We start from the raw sequence: 8,754 nt of genomic DNA, 5'->3' as shown, positions 1-8,754 counted from the left end.
TTCATCTTATTTTGATTATTATTGTGACGCCCCCAAATCCCCACATACGGATGCGGGGAAATCGAGACGTCCGGATGATGACAACACGGGTCACCACCCTATCGACAAGTGCCAAGTGTGTGTAAAAGCAACAAATGTGTAAAAAGAAACACGCAGCGAATAACAAAAGTCTCATAACTAAGTACTAGAATTTTTCTTAGTTTAATACAAAACTGTTCAAAACATACATAAAATATTACAAGATATAAACATAGTTTCAAAGCCAACTATAAAGCATAACTCTAACTCAGAACTCCGGCGGAGCCGTATCCTCGGGTTCAACCTCCTCCTCCTACTCGAACTCTGCACCAAAATCTACGGTACCAAAAATGATGCCGCAGATAAGTAATAATCCAAAAGCCACAAGATAAAAACATATTAAAACTCATACAATATGCATGAAAGGATGCTAATGCACATAACCCATAAAACCATATTTTTTTGCACGCATGCCAAAAATCTCATTTGGCCCAAAAACATATTACTTTCTAACTCACGCCAAAAGTCTCATTTGACCCATATCCAACTCAATCCATTAACCAATTAATCCGTATGCACCATGACCTCCCCTAGGGGTCAACCGCACACCCTGGCTCCTGTGACACACCGCAGGTAACGACCACGCGTGTGACACCTAAACGAGCGATGCCTAGTTCCGCGCCCTGCGCGTTCGTAGCCAGGCATTCTCTAGCCCTCGCCAGTGAAGGGTCACGGAGTCGGTATGTAGAGCGTTACCATCCCGCCCACTCCCGTTGTCGCCCAGCGACAACTCAGGGGACATCATTTAGTAGATTACGCTCTCGAGTGAACAAATGAGCTCCACCGAGATCATACCCCATCTCAGCTTGGGGTCGTGAAACACACGCACCCAAAAATCCATTTATGCCAATAAAACATGATTTTATCAATTAAATAAAATGCACGTGCATGCACCATGTAAATGCAACCTCAATGCACAAAACAACCAACCAATCACAAATCAACAATCCAAGCAACTCCGTCCTCAATCCATCCGATCCCCGAACTCCTCGGACTCAGTCCGGAATCAACCAACCAGCAGATAAATAATTATTGTAAGAGCATAATATATTTAAATCTAAAAGTAGAGTTTGGAAAATACTTATAGTGCTATACGGTATTTTTCAAAAGCTCGCGGCGTTGCAAACGGCGGAGGAAAAGTAACGCAACAATGTAATTTACACTGTGGCCGTGGGTAATAAATTACACATTTTCGAACGGGGACAAACCAAGACACGAAATTGATAGGGAATGGTCTTGAGATGTTTATGAAGTTAAAGGAAGTGAGCTTTGGCCGTGGGTGGCGGTGGAAACGGCGGTGGAAACGGAAAAAGCCCAAATCGGAGTTGAGCTTGTGGAAGCTACTTTGGCAACAGATCGAGGCCGAAAATGGGTGGGTTGAGTCGGCAAGAGGTAGGGAAAGAAGCTGTGAAGAGGTGGTGGCTGGAGGTGGAGCGACGGCGCCAGAATCAGTAAGAATCCGTGCGGCTTAGAAGGGGCATAGGGGGCTAACGGTTGGCCGGATGGGGCTAGGATTCGGTGGGGTGGTGCTCCGGCCGGAGGAGGATCGAACACCGGTGGCTGTGTCGGCCGGCGGCGGCAGGTCTGGGCGGGTCAACGGCGGCAACGGGAATGGGAGAAAGGGGCTGCTGTGCGCACGCGGGATAGAAGAAAGAAGAAAGAAGAAGAAAAGAAAGAAAAAGAAAAAAGAAAAAGAAAAAGAGAAAAGAAAAAGAAAAAATGAGGGAAAAAAATGAGGTCCAATCCTCACTCCGGAAACCAAAAACTGATCCGCCGAAAATGATTTTAAAAACATGAAACAACTAAAATAAATTAAACACCACATCAAATAAAATAAAAACTAATTTAAAATATAATAATTTAAAATAAAAGAATTATTATATTAATTAAATTAAAAACACTTATTCAGTGAAAATACACGTAAAAACAGATCATCACAATTATGATTATCAAAAGGTGGACAAAAATGTTTCTTAAGCAACATAAAGATTTGCACCATTCTTGGTTTCTCTATTTTGATAAATTACAAAAAATTAAGACACTCTCACGATGGTTTCTACTATGGGCGGGAATATTATGGATCTGAATCCATTTTTCTTCCTATCCCTCTCCAAAAAAGTTTAGATTTTCACTTTACAAAATGATTGTCTACCATCTTTAATGCACTGTTCATCACTTCTTCTCTTTTTTCTCAAAACAAAATTAAATTGGATTATGAAGTGAGAATATGTCATTAAATCTTATCCCTCTCTCAAAAATATTATGTTCTTGACCCGCCAAGTTTTTGTCAAATGGAAGGGAAAATACAATTATGATCATGTTGTAAAAATGTTTTCAAAAATACCAAAGCCCCTGAAGTTATAGTCCAATGGAGTAGATTTCAGGACCAATTAGTATCCATTATCAACAAAAAAAGACTTGAAAAAAATTAGCTAAGCTAATGTCACAAGTCTCAGACAATGATGATGAAGAAGATCCACATCATCAAATCAAATTATCCCCATTACAGCAAGCAGCAACATCATCACTAGTTCAACAGACCTCTCATTCTCAACATGCCTCTCATTCTCAGGCAACTCATCTTATTATCCACTACATTTGATAGACTTTCAAGATCCATTTGATTTGAGACTTGCAAATTATGGCCCACATATTATGTGATTCCAGAAGAGTATTGTTCATTTAATTATTCAAAATGACAACTACGTCAGAATCATTATCTTTCCAAAGGATAAAGACATACAACTTCGTCCATTATCAAAATTATTGTCTACCATTCTTATTAGATTATTGAAAAGTTAAGACAAGAAGTCACTATTCAAGAATAGGATAATGGACTTTGTACATTCTTTTTATTTTTTTATTTTTTATTTTATTTTCAATTGACAAAGGAAGACAAGAGACTAATAGGACAAGAGACTTTGTATATTTGATCTTGACTATGTTATGCCTTGTTTGGTTAACAAAAATTAAAAATCTCATCTCAACTCATCATTACAATTTTTCAAATCTTCATACAAAATATAATAAACAATTTAACTTTTTCAAATCCCAATACAAAATTAATATTAAAAAATTATATTATAACAATATTTTATTTATTATTATTTAAAACATCTCATCTCATCTCATCTGTATAACCAAACGGGGCCTAAGTGTTAGGTGGCATATATTATTTGTTTCTACTATGTTAATGTCAGACGACACATTATTAGTCTTTACTGTGTTAGTGTCAAATGACACATATTATTAGTTTTTACTGTGTTAGTGTTAGGCGGCACATATTATTGACCTATACTGTGCAAATGTCTATAAAAGGAGAATCTGTAAACAAGGAAAGACATTCATAAACTTTCAACTGAAGCCATTCCTTCTTTCGTCCTTCTTACTTTTAAAATACTCTCTTGTAAACTTTTGTTCATATCTTCTACTTCCAATCTTTATGAAATTAATTTTCTTGTAAGTATTATATTTTTAATAAATTTAATTTTATCATATATCTTTTTTGTCTTTTATTACTCTTTGTACATGCGTAAGGCAAGTTATATACATATATACTTATATGTATATAATAGTATACTATAATATAGTTTATTTATATAGTTAATATAGCATACTAGTATTTTCAAAACACTTTTTTTTTTTGATAGATTAGTATTTTCAAAACACTGATCGCATTCAAACGAAGTATCCTGTTCGAACGTAAAAAATTCCTTTCAAACAAATTATTTAGATAGAAAAAGCGTTCGAATTGGAAAAATACTCGTTTGAACGCGACTATTCGATGCAAAATACCCAGTTCAAATGTTGAACCGTTTACATTCGCACCAACTCGCTATTTGAAAATCAAACCTCTGTTGTACGCTACTAACTTCACTGTTCGAAGACCTTTTCTGTCATCTTAGAGGTATCACTCCTCTCACACTCCCATTTTAGTGTGTAAATTCAGATGCAAAAATGATGGTTGAAAAAGGGTCGTATTTTAAATCAATCTGACCTCTTTTGAGTGTTTTCCAACCTCTCACACTTCCGTCTAGGCTTCACTCCATGTTAATTTAGACTGATTAAAACCAAAGATTCATCATGAATCCTTGGTTTGCACGTTCGGTTTTAAGCTGACTTAGCCATAGATTTCATGATTGATAGCATTTGAACAACCTCAAACCTATTTGAATGCTAATTATTCAAACAGACATTTTAGCGTTTGAATGAGAAACATATGTTCAAATGCTAAAAATTGAGTTGCCATTTAGTTCGAATAGGTTTGACTCCCTGTTCGTATGACACATTAATGTATTTTGAAGCTCATAGGATTTATAACATTTGAACGACATACTGCTCTGTTCGAATGAGTAGTAAGCATTCGAACATGTTAGAATGTTGTTCGAATGGTTATAAAAAGTTCCACACACCTTGTTCAAACGGTATTATTTTGGAATTGTTCTTGTTCGAATGAAGTTGTTTCTAATATGAACATCACAGTAGTATAATTAGAATTTTTGAATTTATTTATTTATATTTGTCGTGCATTTGTTTTTATGAACAGTGAATTAAGGATATTCGGTGGAAAAAAACGTGGGAGAGAGAGCCAACCTAGCAGTGAAGGTAGTGAGACGAGGATGCCAATATTGGTCAAGTGGGAGATTATTATAGAAGACTTTTATGATTTTGTGTAGAATAGTTGTAACCTCTTCTCTATTATCAGCGATAGAAGATGGGGCCCGATTTGTCACTAGAGGGGCGTGGCATATCCAGACATGGTCATTGAGTTTTATTGGCATGTGTCAAATGGAGCCTAAAGAGGAGTGACCACTACTACATCAGTAGATATTATCTTTGATTTTCTTGCGATCCCTCGTGAGATTAGTGTATACCTTGCACAACAATCAACAGTAGGATAGATGGTGTGTCATTGAGGATGAGGCTCCAACAGATGAGGGTCCCACCCATGCCAAGATTCATCAATTGATTGTGTCACATAATATTGATCTGAAGAAACATAAGACTGATTTCGATATCAAACGAGCTCAATTTATGTTATGAATAGCACGAGAAGCTCCGATTGATCTACCTTTATACTTCCTCATTCGCATCTGATCTGAGTCATAGTATTTGAGTAGATGTAGTCTACCGTATGCGTCGATGATCTCTAACCTCCTAGTGCAATTGAGGATTAATGTGCTAATGACAACAGAGACAACCACAGATTGAGCCCTTTAACAAGATCACATTCAACAAGAGCGAGGGCCACTTGCGAAAATCTCACATTAATGTTCTAGCAGCACAAGATAGTGGCATAGAGCGTGATCCAGCTTCAACTGATACTGCTGTTGATAGACAGGTTGTAGTGGCTACTATCATAGAGATACGATCCATGCTGAAGGAGCATCGCACACTTTTAATTCAGGAGATGGAAAAGAACACTGTGCCCATCACGGTTCGACTGCAAGAGATTAAGGGGCGCATTGCTATCATCCAAGATGACCTAGATAATCTTATACAGTAGTTGTATTTTTTTATTTAACTTTTTGTTTTGTATCGAACGTTATTGATTTAATTAATATTTCTTTTTTTTTTATTTGTTATATATAGCTAACTTGTTTCTTATCAAAAATCATTTTCCTTATTTTACTTACTAATTTATGATAATGTAAGAAATGACAATCCGTAGAAGGTAATCTTTTTTTAATTGCAAACTTTTATTTAGCATAATAGAGTTATTAATTAATTTTTAAATTAATTCTATAAAATTCCTAGGAATATGATATACTTTTATTTAACATAAATAATAATAAATCCATATAGGTAGAAAATGATAATTAATAAATTCAAATAATATTTATTTTTAAAATATTTGAGTGCACCATCCGAACACTTATTATAAGTATTCGAACGATTTATAACTCGGTTCAAACATAAAAATATTGTTCGAATTATGTAGTAACCATTTTGCCAAATTTATTTATAATTTCTCACAAAAAAATAAATGCATTCAAACGGTTATGTTAACATTCGAACGAGAATTAAAATACTGTTCAAATTTGTATGAGTTAGTTCGAACAATATAGCAACTTTCCCGCTATATTTATTTATAACTTCCCACCAAAATTACAGTTCATATTCAAATTTTTTGTTTAAATGATTTTTACCTTACCTTGGTACAATTGTATATACTTTCTTGCCACGACTTTTATTCAAATAGTTATGTAACCATTTAAACGATAAGTAAAATACTGTTCAAATGTATTTTTAAGCGTTCAAACAATTTTTTAAGTGTTCAAATAGTTATTCGAAAAACTTCTTCCATTTCATCCCTAACATATTTCATCTCTAAAAATCAAATTAGGGATTGCATTATATATACTCATCCTGATAGATAAATGTACATTCAAGTAAATCAAATCTCTTCAAATGATTATCATGATGAACACTTGGTCAGTCATTTGTGACGAAAATAATTATTTTCTCATAAAATGAGTCAATTCTTATCCCATATTATAGTTATTTTTATCACAAATTAATAACTTGTTTCGAATAGTCTTTTTTCTTATAGCAAATGTATGTGAGATTATATTTATTGGTTTTGTAGAATTATTATTTATTGGTTTTACTTACCAAACATACAAGTGTTATACTCTTTTATCACTTAAGATCAACATACAATCTATTTAAGTATTCATAATACCATTCATACATAATATCTTCAAAGTACGTACACTCCCAAATACACACTATTTTCTCCCTTGCTAACCAATATACTCGATACATGAAATTCGCCTATACTGTTTATACATCTAAACCACACATTTACAAATCTCTATGAGTTTCAATCATGTCTCCATTGAACTACAACCATTTATCACTTCAGTAATTATTATTGACTGACATCACCCCACTCCAATTACCATAAGCACAACTACCACTTCCTTAATCCGACACTCAATCGTGCAACTGCACCTACACACCCAATCACCAAAACACATGCTAAATCCATAACACATTTAAACTCCAATAAAATAGCTAACACGATCACGGTCACATCTCCACCTAAACCCTTCACTTCTTAACATACTATCACATCACCAACTATCTCACACGGCACAACACCCCATGGCTCCATGCTACTTATAGCCACGCTACACAACCACGCCACAACTTCACGCTCGACAGCCTGTGGAGCCAAATTGCAACAATCCAAAAGTGCCCAACACTTCATTTTTAACAATCTCAACTTCTTCGTTTACAGACCACAATACGGTATATTCACGACACACTTTCATAAGGAAAAGTCTAGTTGTAAATATATTTATACATTAATATGTGTATTAATTTATTGTGATTGATCAAAAAGTAAATTTTATTAAAAATAATACTAATTTAATTTTTAAATATGAAAAAATTAATATTGATATACAAATTAGTACGCAACTTTACTTATACTTAACAAAACTCCTTTCACAATTACCAAACAGTGCACCAACCAAATCCCAACACTTACACAACCCACAGTCAAATCACATAAACAATATAGCAAAATAAACAAAATAGAAATTATACCGGAGTGTGGGGCTGAGCTTTACAGTTGCTGTGACAGCAAAGCTGGGCATTTCCCGACGTGGGGTGGTGGTTGGTTGGTTGGTCGTGGATGGCGGGCTCGTGCTAACTGGTGGCTTAAGGTGGCTGACAGGCCTGGGAGGGTTGAGCGGCGGCTGTGGGTGGCCAAGGGTGGTGCACAGGTTGAGGCACACGGATCTACCCAAATCCGAGAGGTAGAGAGAGAGAGAGAACGTCGGCAAGGGGTGAGGGAGAGCTTCGCACGGTGGGGGATCGGGGGCTTGGCTACCCATGGTGGCTGGACGACGGTGGCGTAAAGGGATCTCGCGGATGCGCTAGGCGTGGGTAGGAGGATCCGTGAGGGGAGGGGGGACTCGACGGAAAAGTGAGGGGAAGCTTTAGTGGAGGGCTGGGGATCACTCGTGGTGGGACTAACGGTGGCATTGGGCGGCGGCAAACGGTGGGTACCGAGAGATAGAGAGACAGAGGCTTAGGGAAGGGAAAGAGAAGAGCACCTGAGATGGGGAATTCGCCGGTGACAGAGGCTTAGGGAAGGGTTCGCGGCGGCAGCTGGCTGAGGAGAGGTGTCGTGAGGGAGAAATCAGGGAGAGAGGAACGGGGTGCGTTTCTGGAAGGGGATCTGCGGTGGGGTGGAGGTCGGAGGCGGATGGAGGTCGCCGGTGGGTAGTGGTGGCGCGCGGCTGAGCAGGGGCTGAGGCGTGGGTGGCTGCTGCGTGAAGGGGAAGACCCACGGAGAGGGGGATGTCGGCTGGAGGGTGAGAGAGAGAGAGAGAGGGGAGGGAAAAATAAGGGTCTAGGTTTTAATCGTAGCCTTTGATCTTCAGTTTTAATTTTGATAGAGATTTAAAAACATAAGGAGTGAAAATAAATTAGATAAAATAAAATAAAAATAAAATAAAATTAGATTTAAAAATTTAACTTATTTTCTTAGTCTTAAAAATAATAGTCTTTACTGTAAAATAAAATAATAAAGCTTATTAAATAATTTAAGAGAAATAAAATCATCTAAATAATTAGAATTTTTATCAAAAAATAAAACAATAAATATTAAATAATATTTTTGAAGTACTAAAATTATTTTTTTATTCAGGACTTCGAAAT

At 36.4% G+C, this 8,754-nt stretch overlaps 1 long non-coding RNA gene across 2 annotated transcripts; it reads right to left on the bottom strand.

The window, feature by feature from the left end:
• Positions 1-4,826: 4,826 nt before the first annotated feature.
• LOC122304218 lies at positions 4,827-8,468 on the bottom strand. 2 transcript variants are annotated; one of them, XR_006240967.1, is made up of 3 exons: positions 7,636-8,468; positions 5,150-5,521; positions 4,827-5,067 (listed from the first exon to the last, which is right to left on the bottom strand). It is a non-coding gene; the product is annotated as an uncharacterized LOC122304218 (long non-coding RNA). The 2 variants fall into 2 exon arrangements; XR_006240966.1 differs by having other exon boundaries at positions 4,827-5,521.
• Positions 8,469-8,754: the final 286 nt, after the last annotated feature.

This window comes from Carya illinoinensis, chromosome 3, assembly GCF_018687715.1.
Source record: "Carya illinoinensis cultivar Pawnee chromosome 3, C.illinoinensisPawnee_v1, whole genome shotgun sequence".
Lineage (NCBI taxonomy): Eukaryota > Viridiplantae > Streptophyta > Magnoliopsida > Fagales > Juglandaceae > Carya > Carya illinoinensis.
This window is presented reverse-complemented; position numbering and strand designations above follow the sequence as displayed.